The sequence below is a fragment of the Rutidosis leptorrhynchoides genome, chromosome 2 (genome assembly GCF_046630445.1).
Source record: "Rutidosis leptorrhynchoides isolate AG116_Rl617_1_P2 chromosome 2, CSIRO_AGI_Rlap_v1, whole genome shotgun sequence".
NCBI classification, from domain to species: domain Eukaryota; kingdom Viridiplantae; phylum Streptophyta; class Magnoliopsida; order Asterales; family Asteraceae; genus Rutidosis; species Rutidosis leptorrhynchoides.
Window position 1 is genome coordinate 599,645,552 of NC_092334.1, and position 10,812 is coordinate 599,656,363.

The following is a 10,812-nucleotide window of genomic DNA, read 5'->3' on the forward strand; positions in this document are numbered from 1 at the left end:
CAAACAAATGGTAATAGTGATACTTACAACTACGCCAAGGGAATAATAACACATCAGAAATCTATTTTCTTTGTCTGTGATCAAATTCGTTACGCTTCTGGGGTTGTGAATCTTAATGTTATATAGGTAAATAGGAAGCATTTGGTACGACTCTTCACTACTCCCACGAAGCATCTGTAATGTATGACATTTGGCCATCCATGCTTGATTGTAAGATATGCTGACACCGAATCGGTTGCCTATATCCGCACGTATATCGTTTGCTTTATATTCCCGGTTTGCATATTTGAATGAATCCACAAGCATACTACCCAACACCTTTTTGGTTGCATGTTTATTGTTTCCCATAATTAGTGTGCGTGAGCATGTGTGTACGTTATGCAGTTTTGATGACGTAGGGTTTGGCCCAATTAGGGTCTACGCAATTAACTTAGGCCCCAAGTCAAGTAACCCTAATTCTCATCTATAAATATGGGGCAAAACCTACATCAAGTTCACACGCTCCCAATCGCATAAACCCTCATGCGGTCATTCAATCTCGCCTCTCACTCTCTCAATGAGAGCACGCGGCAGTCATAGCCGGATCTTCTCCTCGATCGTCTTCACGATCGCAACACTAGGGTTTTTACCTACGGGTCTTGTAGGGTTTTTTCTCCCTTTGCCGTCGATAGGGTCCGACTATCGACCGGCGGGCAATTCGTTGGCCACCCTCCCGAGATCATCATCTCGGGTACGGGTTATTCACGGTAACCGGACTGGAGATCAACGACGTTGACGCCTAAAAAAAACCCTTTCGCATTGATGTTCGTGTGTAGGTTTTCCCTTGGAAAAAATATGCATGAACAAGTTTCTTTACCATAAAGTTTTCAGTGAATCGTATTCTGTAAGCACTACATTTCCACTCACAGTTTGGCAACACATATTTAGCGGTGTACCGAGATTTGTCTGACTTTACAGGCTTTATTTGAAAGTTTTCTTCAAGACATTTTGTAAAAAGGGTGTTTATAAACTCTTCTTTGTTCAGGAAAGTTTGACGAACTTTTATTAAATCTGACACCCTATACGTGGTTGGTATTTCAGTCGTATGTTCGCGCTCTTCCTCATGCTGACTCAAAAGAGTTGGCATATTCCAGAACGGATCTTGTTTTTCTTCTTCATATTGGAATTCCGCGTCTCCGTCTTTTCCTCCATCTGAATCACTATCTTCGACCAGAGGTACCTCAAATAGGTGGTTTAATTCTTTAATTTTACATACGTTTTCATGACCATAGTTATGCAAATCAAACTCTTCTGTGTTTGGAAGTGGCAATTCAGGTTCTTCCACTTCGAAATTGTTACTTGCGAGGTTTTCTTCGGTATCATGTTGTAGTAACAATTGTTGTGGTTGGTGTTTTGGTGGTTTTGGTGGTTCTGGTTTTTTTGGTGTTTTGGTGGTTTCTTGGTTTTGTTGTAGTAGTGGCTGGTTTGTCGAGTATTTTGTTTCTGGATTTCGTTGTGGCTGATGCATTATTACTCTATCGACAATATAAATATCAATAGGAGCATTTACAATTGCATACTGTAAAAACTCTTGAAAGTCTTCATCATCATCAGTAATATCAAAAACATGATTATTAAAAACGTATCTCATTGAAACAGCTGCATTGGGTGGGAATTCAATCTTTTTAAGAACATTTTTTTAACAATATTCTCCGATTCATTGGTTTTACGGGCGCAATTGGGAGTCTTAACCGAATTCTAAAACAATCTCGTGGCATATATATGGGTATGTTGTTAATGTACTCAAAATAACCCCCACAACATATATTAACAACAAATTTATCATCATTAACACAATTCATAATGACAAAAATTAGTGAAAAAATGGTTAAAATAGTACCTTAACGTGGGTATAAGCTCTGCATTGAAAACTTTTGAAATTCTTATGAGACTGTGATTTCAAAGTCTCAGGGTCAATCTAAATATAGGGACAAAATGTTATTCGTAAAAATCTAGGATATCTGACGAAATCTTATCCACAAAATCGTATTTCTGATCAGATAAGGTCGCAAGCTCGCAAGGACGCAAGCTTGCGCCTTGCGAGGGCAACCTGGCAATTTTTTTTTTTTTTGAGCTCCAGCGCAAGAATTTGTTTGAGAATGGACATTTTGGCTATAATCCCCAGATAGAATGGTTAAGCTCGAGAAGACTATAACTCACAATATATGATTTGTACGAACTTTACTCACTAGACAAAAAAAAATAATAATAAAAAAAATAAAAAAATAAAAAAAAATGACATGTTTTTTGCCATGTGTAAGCCACTGAAGACTTTCGTTTATCATATTCATTTTTTAATGAAATAACGACTTAAGGTACTCGCATTGCGATGAAGTAATATGTTTTCTTTTGCATTTACCAAATTAACTATCATAAATCAATTGTCAAATGTAACAACAAATAATAAACAGTTAAAAGTTAAATTACAACTCATAGCCAAATCTACAGTTAAAAAAGTATTTTATAAATCATATGGTTTAAAAAAGGTGATAAAACTTTTATTAAATAATTTTAGTTTTTTTAAAGATTTATGTTGTTTACTTAATCATTTTTTAACACTAATTTAGATCCAAAAAGTAACACTTGTAGGCAGTTGTAGCATGTGAGTGAGTTAAACAAAAAAGTTTATAAGGGTGAGTTTAATAACACTGAATGATTTAGCGATGAATGGTTCAGAATCTGAATGATTCAAAGACTCTGAATAAAGTTTGTTCTGAATAAAAATAAACTGTTTGATAATAATTTAGAATGAACGATATAAACTGAGTAAAATTACCTTATCAAAGTGTAACATGAATAAAATATTCAATATACTTCTAAGTTAAGTATTCAAGATACGATTTGAGGAGAAAATTTAGGCTATTAATGATTAAGAGAGTGTTTCATCTCTAAATGGTTTAACACTGAATTCTGAACCATTCAGCACCATATATCATTCAGAGGTCAGAAACAAACGCACTGAATGCTGAATGGTTCAGCATTCAGCACTGAACCATTCCATTAAGAAACAAACAAACGCATCCTCAAAAGTAACTACAAGGAATCAAACCAGGCGAGTTACCCAAACACACCATCTTACCACCTGAACTAAATTGTTGACGTTAAATGACGTCAGCAAATACTCTTCACTTTAGTTTGTGTTATTTAGTTTGTGTTATGCAGATAGAAATACCTCAAAATAAAGATTAAAAAGAAACATTTCTTTTTACCACCACCTTACTAATGAAATATATCACATTTCAATCTAAGGTAAGGGTGTGCATGGTAAAATCGGACCAAACTGGCTGTTCTTTCCCGAGGCTCAATTTTTAGTAAAAAGTCGAACCGAGGACCGGATCATTTATGTTCGGTCTGGTCCGGTCTGGTCTAGTTCGGTCCGGACCATTTAGTGTTATTTTTGGGTTCGGTCTGGACCAAAGAGGCATAATGTGGATCGAGGACCAGACCGAAATAGCTCTTCAGAATCGGTTTGATCCGGTACGATCTTTAAGTTTTTTTTTTCTTCCCGCACCATGCACACTATTAAAAAGAGTCAAAACATTTATAATATAGGAAACGGTTCATACATTTTATTCTCCCTATTAATTTTTTTTTTTTTTTTTTTTTACATTTTTCTTCTTATTCTATATGAAGTTTATTACAACCTTTTTTGTAAACTTTAGTAGATTATGTATTTATTTGTAAAATTTTCATTTAATAAAGGATTTGTACCAATCGTTAATATGCGAATGTAATTACGGAGTATTTGTATGGAGTGAAAGCATTTTTCGCAACAATGTGTGATTCATCTCTTATAAAATTCTATATTTAATTAGTTAAATACATGGTCGTCTTATTAGTTTACATAATCATTTTTTATGTATAAAAATGAGCTATTATAAACGTTAAAATGTAAATTTATTCATTACGTACAAAAGATAATGCTATTAAAAAGTTATTATTTTAAATAGCAAAACAAAATAATCATTGTTTCCGGGATCTTTTAATCAAATGAAATTTGACTGAGAGTAATTTGTATCTAACGAAAAAAACTCTAATGTAAGATTCTTTTTGCCTTAGTTGAATTGATATCAAAACACACACACATACACACACAAACACATTTCATTTTTGGTCTATGTTTGATGGGAATTCCAACTAATGTGAATTGCAATGGGTTTTACCACGAATGACACCAATAAGAGTTGAAGTCACACAACAAATCATATAATCATATAAAAACATAATTTCATAAGCAAATTGAAAACATATAACAATGTTACCAAGTGCAAAACCTTCCCGTAGCAAAGCAAGGGCACATCAACACTCGTTACATTCAGTTATGCAAACGAACAAAAATATCTACCTACAAATTAAATAAATGGAAATTAATTTAGTGAATAAAAACATCCATTACTTTGTTAAAACATAAATTATTACTTAACTAACAAAATCGAAACTAATGTCGCTAGTAAGGAGCTAGAAAAATTACAACTACAAAGGATTACTAACCAACCAGTTTAACTGCGAGCTAATTTACTTATAAATTTTAACAATTAAAAGAAGAAAGTCTTATGTTATGGAAGACTTCACTTATCTTGATATTATTGGAGCAGAATGTAATATTGTTTTTCGAGGAGCCAAAGCCGCTAAAGAGTTGAGACAATAATACAATAAAAACAAGATTTAAAGATAAAGATATATTCCCAGAATCAACCCAAGTAAACAGATCTTCAATACAATCGAAGAACCCAAATCCATAGAGGTCCACGTTGATGCTAAAGACCAAACCGAGGTAGCCGTGTTGCTAGAAAGAAAAAATATGATCACGAGACTCACCTCCTACGCCGCAAACAGGGCACAATATAGAGGCAATATCCAACCCACCATGTGTAAGGTTAAAACGTTTTGACAACCTGTCAAAATTAAGTTGACATAACTCTTACCTTAATAGAAATTGCCTTATTCCATCTAGTAATGGTGTTGCGAGTGGGAAGTAAAAGATCATCTAAATTGTACATGTTGTGATGGTCCGTCCTAATCCACATGGACGAAGTCTTCAACATATGGTCTCATTGCGAGGTACTGACCTCTATATGATACGTTTTATAAACGTTGCATTCTTTTAAAGAACAGCTCATTTCAAAATACCAATTGGTATATGTTTTCCAATAATATGAATGACTAATCTGCCATTTACTTAATAACAGTCTTTTTGAACTCGACGACTTGAATGCAACGTCTTTTGAAATATGCCATGAATGACTCCAAGTAATATCTTTAAAATGAGCAAATTCACAGTGGAAGATTTCTTTAATACCTGAGAATAAACATGTTTAAAAGTATCAACCAAAAGGTTAGTGAGTTCATAGGTTTTTCATAAACAATAAAATTATAACGACCCTCATTTTTCCATTCTATATTTTTTCAATATTAAATGCCCAAACAATATAATTAAAACTTAATGATCAAACTTTAATCAACAATTGTTAAGTGTTAAGAGTTAGAAAACATATTAATTAACTTTGTGCAATAATTGACAAGTTAATAAAAGATGAAAATAATAAACTGTTAGTCGACACTCACTGCTAATTAAAATTTATGCATTTATGTAATATTATAACTAATAACCTATAAGTAATAAATAAAAATTGACATTTATATAAATAATAAAACAATTGGGAACTAAATATATACAAGTCATGAATTAGTAAAAAGAAATAATACTTATCATGTAGTAAATGTAAAAATAATAATAGTAATAATAGTAATAATAATGAGACTAAAGAATCTTAAACAATTACATCCTTATGTTGACTAAAAATTAAAATAAAATATATATATAAACTAGTACCACCTATTGTTGACTAAAAATTATAAAACAAAATAAAATCATTAATTAGAACATCCTTATGTTGACTAACACTCTAATACTTGCACTATATAAACTCCTAGTTTCTCATTCACAAATCACACCAAAATCCTCTCAAAAACAATCTCTCCCTCTCCCTCTCTTGTGGTATTCGGATCTTCAAGCTTGTTCTTCGTGTTCTTCAAGAATCTTCAAGGAGTTCTTCAAGATTTTTAAGGCTTTGATCTTCCATCTTCATCGTGTTCATCTTTTCTTTGTTAATTATCTTGAATCTTCAAAGGTATAACATAAACCCTAAACTATTTACATAAACTTTAATCTTTGTTAATTCATATTCATATTATAAACTTGTTATCCATAAACACACCTAGATTTATATATACATATATACATGTAAAAAAATATATATATATTTTTATATATACATATACATATTAAAACCTTAAACCCTAATACTACTTATACTAGTACTTAACATGTATATACTATTACTATTACTAGCACCTATAACCTACTACTTATATTGTAGCACACAAACATTTTGGGATATGTATTAGAGATGTATAGATCTTCGAACTTTCTTGACGAATGGTTTCTACGAGATTCTAGGCAGAGGGTTTGGACTTCCGATTTAAAGGGTCCTATGGCTCAAGCCCCTAGATCTAAATTAGCCATTCGAAGGGAAAGGGGTGATTGGAAGCTTATCTAATACGGCAAGTATCCTAAAATGGAAACACTCATAAAAGTAGAAACTCTCTAGTCATAGAAACTTAGTAAAATAAGAAACTTTCTAAAAATAGAAACTTTATAAAAATAGTAACTTACTAGGAATAGAAACTTAGTAAAACAAACTATACTTAAACACATACTTAAACTTAAACATGGGCAAAACACTTAACTACTCTTAAATGTCAATAGGTTGACTTTCTTGCTCACTCGTTCAACTCTCTATTCTGAGGAATAACTCTCTCTACTTACTAAGGTGAATTCATAGCCCCACTCTTTATTGCTAGCAAACTTATTTAACTTATTTGGGGTGAGACACATGCTGCTTTTACTATTTACAATTTAGACACAAGTACCAACTGCTAAAACTATGCTATACCCGGCTACGTCCGACTAAGTCCCTACAGTGATATTTTTAAGTGCTGCGGCATGCTTATTTATTGGGGGTAGGCCTACCGGGAGTAACGTCCCCGATACATTTGACTCAGTCTTTGTATTACTTGATAATGAAATTTAAACCGACAAGGACAGACACAACTTGTCATGGGGCAAACTTGAACGTTTAGTCTAAATATCACGCACTGGCATAACTTTTGGATCTGCGAGATCTACTTTTTGATCCTGCGGGAGATCAACCTTACAAATTAAATCTTGTGGTCTAAAACAAACGGTCAAACTTATTTGTTAAACCTATGAACTTCACTCAACCTTTTGGTTGACACTTTAGCATGTTTTGTCTCAGGTGCTGTTTGATTCAAGCTCTTATACTTACTGCTTATGTGATGCTACTTGGACATAGGATCAAGAGATATCGCATTTATTACTTCTGCATGTGAACATTTCCATTATTGTTATTCCTATCATTGTAACTACGTTTCATTTTCCGCTGCGTGCTCAATAAAGTTTGTTTTATCATTTAGTATTGTTCTCGTATATTATAATATGTTGGTTGATTTGATATTAAGTCACATTTCACCCAGACCCTAACTGGGGGTGTGACAGATTGGTATCAGAGCAAACCAGGCTGTTATAGAGAACCAGGATTGCATTTTTATGTGTGCCTTACTTGTTAGCTAGGGTGCCTTAGCAATCTAGGAAACTATAACCTTTCCTGCCTTTGACTTAAAGCACTTAGGATTGTCGTATAATCTTAACAATTATGCTTTAATAAACTTGACTCAAAGATTCTAATCAAGGTCTCTTTCCTAATGATAGGATGTCAAGCTCAAACGTTAACAAGCCCAACAAAGCAACTCACAACCCTACCACCGAAGTAGGTGTTGGACACTCTTCAACTTCGAGACCAGTTCGAAGTCCTCTTTATAGTCCTGCTTCACCACCGCTGAATTATAGCCCGAATACTATTTTAGATTCACATGGGTCTCCTCAATACTACCCAACTCCGAGAACCCAAGATAAGGGAAAACGGCATGAAGAAGTTGGTCCATCAAGGAAGAGAGCCCGATCTCCTTTTTATGATGGTCCTAAGTATGAAATCATGAGATTACGAAATGATACCGAGAGAAACATTGGAGGTCTACTTCGCCACATGGAAAGAGTGGATCGTCGAATGAAGAAACTTATGAAAGAAAACGTCGAGCTAAGAAAGGAGTTGCTGATGCTAAAGTGCGAGGAAGAACGCAACACTCGCTGGGGAAAGCAATCACTTGCTTACCTCAAGGAGGATGTTGATGTCCGAATGAAAATGGAGAAAGGTCGAGTCGACGAACAACTTGCCATAAGAGAGTACAACACTAATGCCGTAAACAGTCGTGTTACCAACCTTTATGACAACTTCGAGTATCTCTATGAGAAACAAAAGACGAAAAATGAGAAAGTTGAGGAGTTTATGAAGAAGGTTGGAGACGAAATATGAAGACTACTTCAATCTTAATATTTCCTAGTTATTTTTCCTATTTTCCATCTATGTAAAGGCTGTGCCTTAAACAATTTCTATTTCCGAATCGTGTAATAAAGGCTTATTTAATGCCTCGTTCTAATAATATAAAGTGTTTTATTAATATCATGCGATATCAATACTTTAGTTTATTCATACTTGTGATTACTCAAACTTATAACTTGTTAAACTTATCAAACATATATTCACTTTTATGTAGTGACATCATGGTTCGTCCAGCTGCACCTACCGTTAACAACGTTGTGTTAACTACTGAGCAATTCCAACAGTTACTCGCTGCTGCCCAAGGCAACGCCCAAGCTAATCATGCTAATACTCAACCAAAACCTTGTTCCTACAAGGACTTTACAAACTGTCACCCTCCCGCTTTTAAGGGAAACGAAGAAGCTGTCGAACTAGTTCGTTGGTTCGAAAAGATGGAATCTATTTTCCGTATTTGCAACTGTGGTGATGATGATCGAGTAAAGTATGCCACTAGCTCGTTGGGTGGTAATGCTTTAACTTGGTGGACTGCTTATGCCAAGTCCGTAGGAATTGATAATGCTAATGCAATTCCATGGGACGAACTCAAAAGTATGATGGTCAACAAATTCTGCCCAAGGAGTCAAGTTCAGAAGCTTGAAGCTGAGTTCTGGGAACTCAGGGTCAAGGGTACTGACATTGAGAATTATACCAATCGTTATCTGGAGCTTTCTACTCTATGTCCTGAAATGTTTCCTACTGAAGCTAGAAGAATTGAGCGGTATATTGAAGGTCTTCCCGAGGATGTTCAAGGGAATATTATTGCTGCTGAGAAGGTTACTTTGGATGCTGTGATTCTCATGGCACAAAATCTCATGTTGGCCAAGAGAAGAAGGGCGTCGGCCAATAAGCAAGTTGAAACCAAGGGTAATGATGGTAAGAGGAAGTTTGAGCCGTCTCAAGGTTCAACTCAGAATGTTAGTAAAAAGCTTATGGATAGTACAAGGACGAATTATAGGGGCACTTATCCTTTTTGTGTTCGTTGTGAAAGGCATCACCCGGGGCAGTGCACTGCCACTTGTTCGTTGTGTAAGAAAGTGGGACACGTAGCTAAGACGTGTAGGACTCCTCCAAAGAATAAATCTATTGTTCCTGCCAAAGCTCCTCCTACTTGTTATACTTGTGGGGAAAAGGGACACATTAGTCCAAATTGCCCTAAGAAGAGAGATAATCCTGCTACTGGAGCCAATACTACTGCTGCAAAGGGTCGTGCATTTGTTATTACTGCTGCTGAAGCCCGAGATGAAGATGAGGTCATCACGGGTACGTATCTCGTCAATAATTGCTACGCAACTATTTTATTCGATACTGGTGCCGACCGAAGTTACGTATCTAATGAATTTTGTACCCTATTTACTGAAAAGCCTCAACCCTTAGAAACTAAACGATTAGTAGAAGTAGCCAATGGAAAGATCATGAAAGTTGATAAAATTTATAAAAACTGCAACATAATCTTAGCCAGCAAAGAATTTAAGATAGACCTTTTGCCGGTCGAGCTAGGAAGTTTCGATGTCGTAGTTGGAATGGATTGGTTACGTCCATTAAGAGCTGCGATCATGTGTTACGATAAAACCGTTCATGTTCCATTAGGAAATGGAGAGACTCTTATTATCCAAGGTGAAAAGAGTGGTTCCAATCTCAATATTATCTCCTGTATTAAAACCCGCAAATACCTTATGAAAGGTTATCCAGCTATTCTAGCCCACGTTAATCTGATTGAATCGAAAGAGAAGCGAATTGAAGATGTACCAGTAGTTAAAGACTTTCCCGATGTGTTTCCCGAAGATCTTCCGGGTATTCCACCTCCTCGACAAGTTGAATTCCAAATTGATTTAACTCCTGGTGCTGCTCCTGTTGCTAAAGCACCATACCGTTTAGCACCTTCCGAAATGAAGGAATTATCCAACCAACTCCAAGAACTATTGGATAAAGGTTTCATTCGTCCAAGCTCGTCCCCTTGGGGAGCTCCTATTCTGTTTGTTAAAAAGAAGGATGGTACATTAAGGATGTGCATTGATTACCGCGAACTTAACAAGCTTACTATCAAGAACCGTTATCCGTTGCCACGTATTGATGATCTATTTGACCAACTTCAAGGGTCAAGTGTTTATTCAAAGATTGATTTAAGATCCGGTTATCACCAACTCAAGGTCAAGGAATCCGATATTCCTAAGACTGCTTTTCGCACTCGTTATGGGCACTATGAATTCTGTGTCATGCCTTTTGGTTTAACTAATGCTCCTGCCGTGTTCATGGA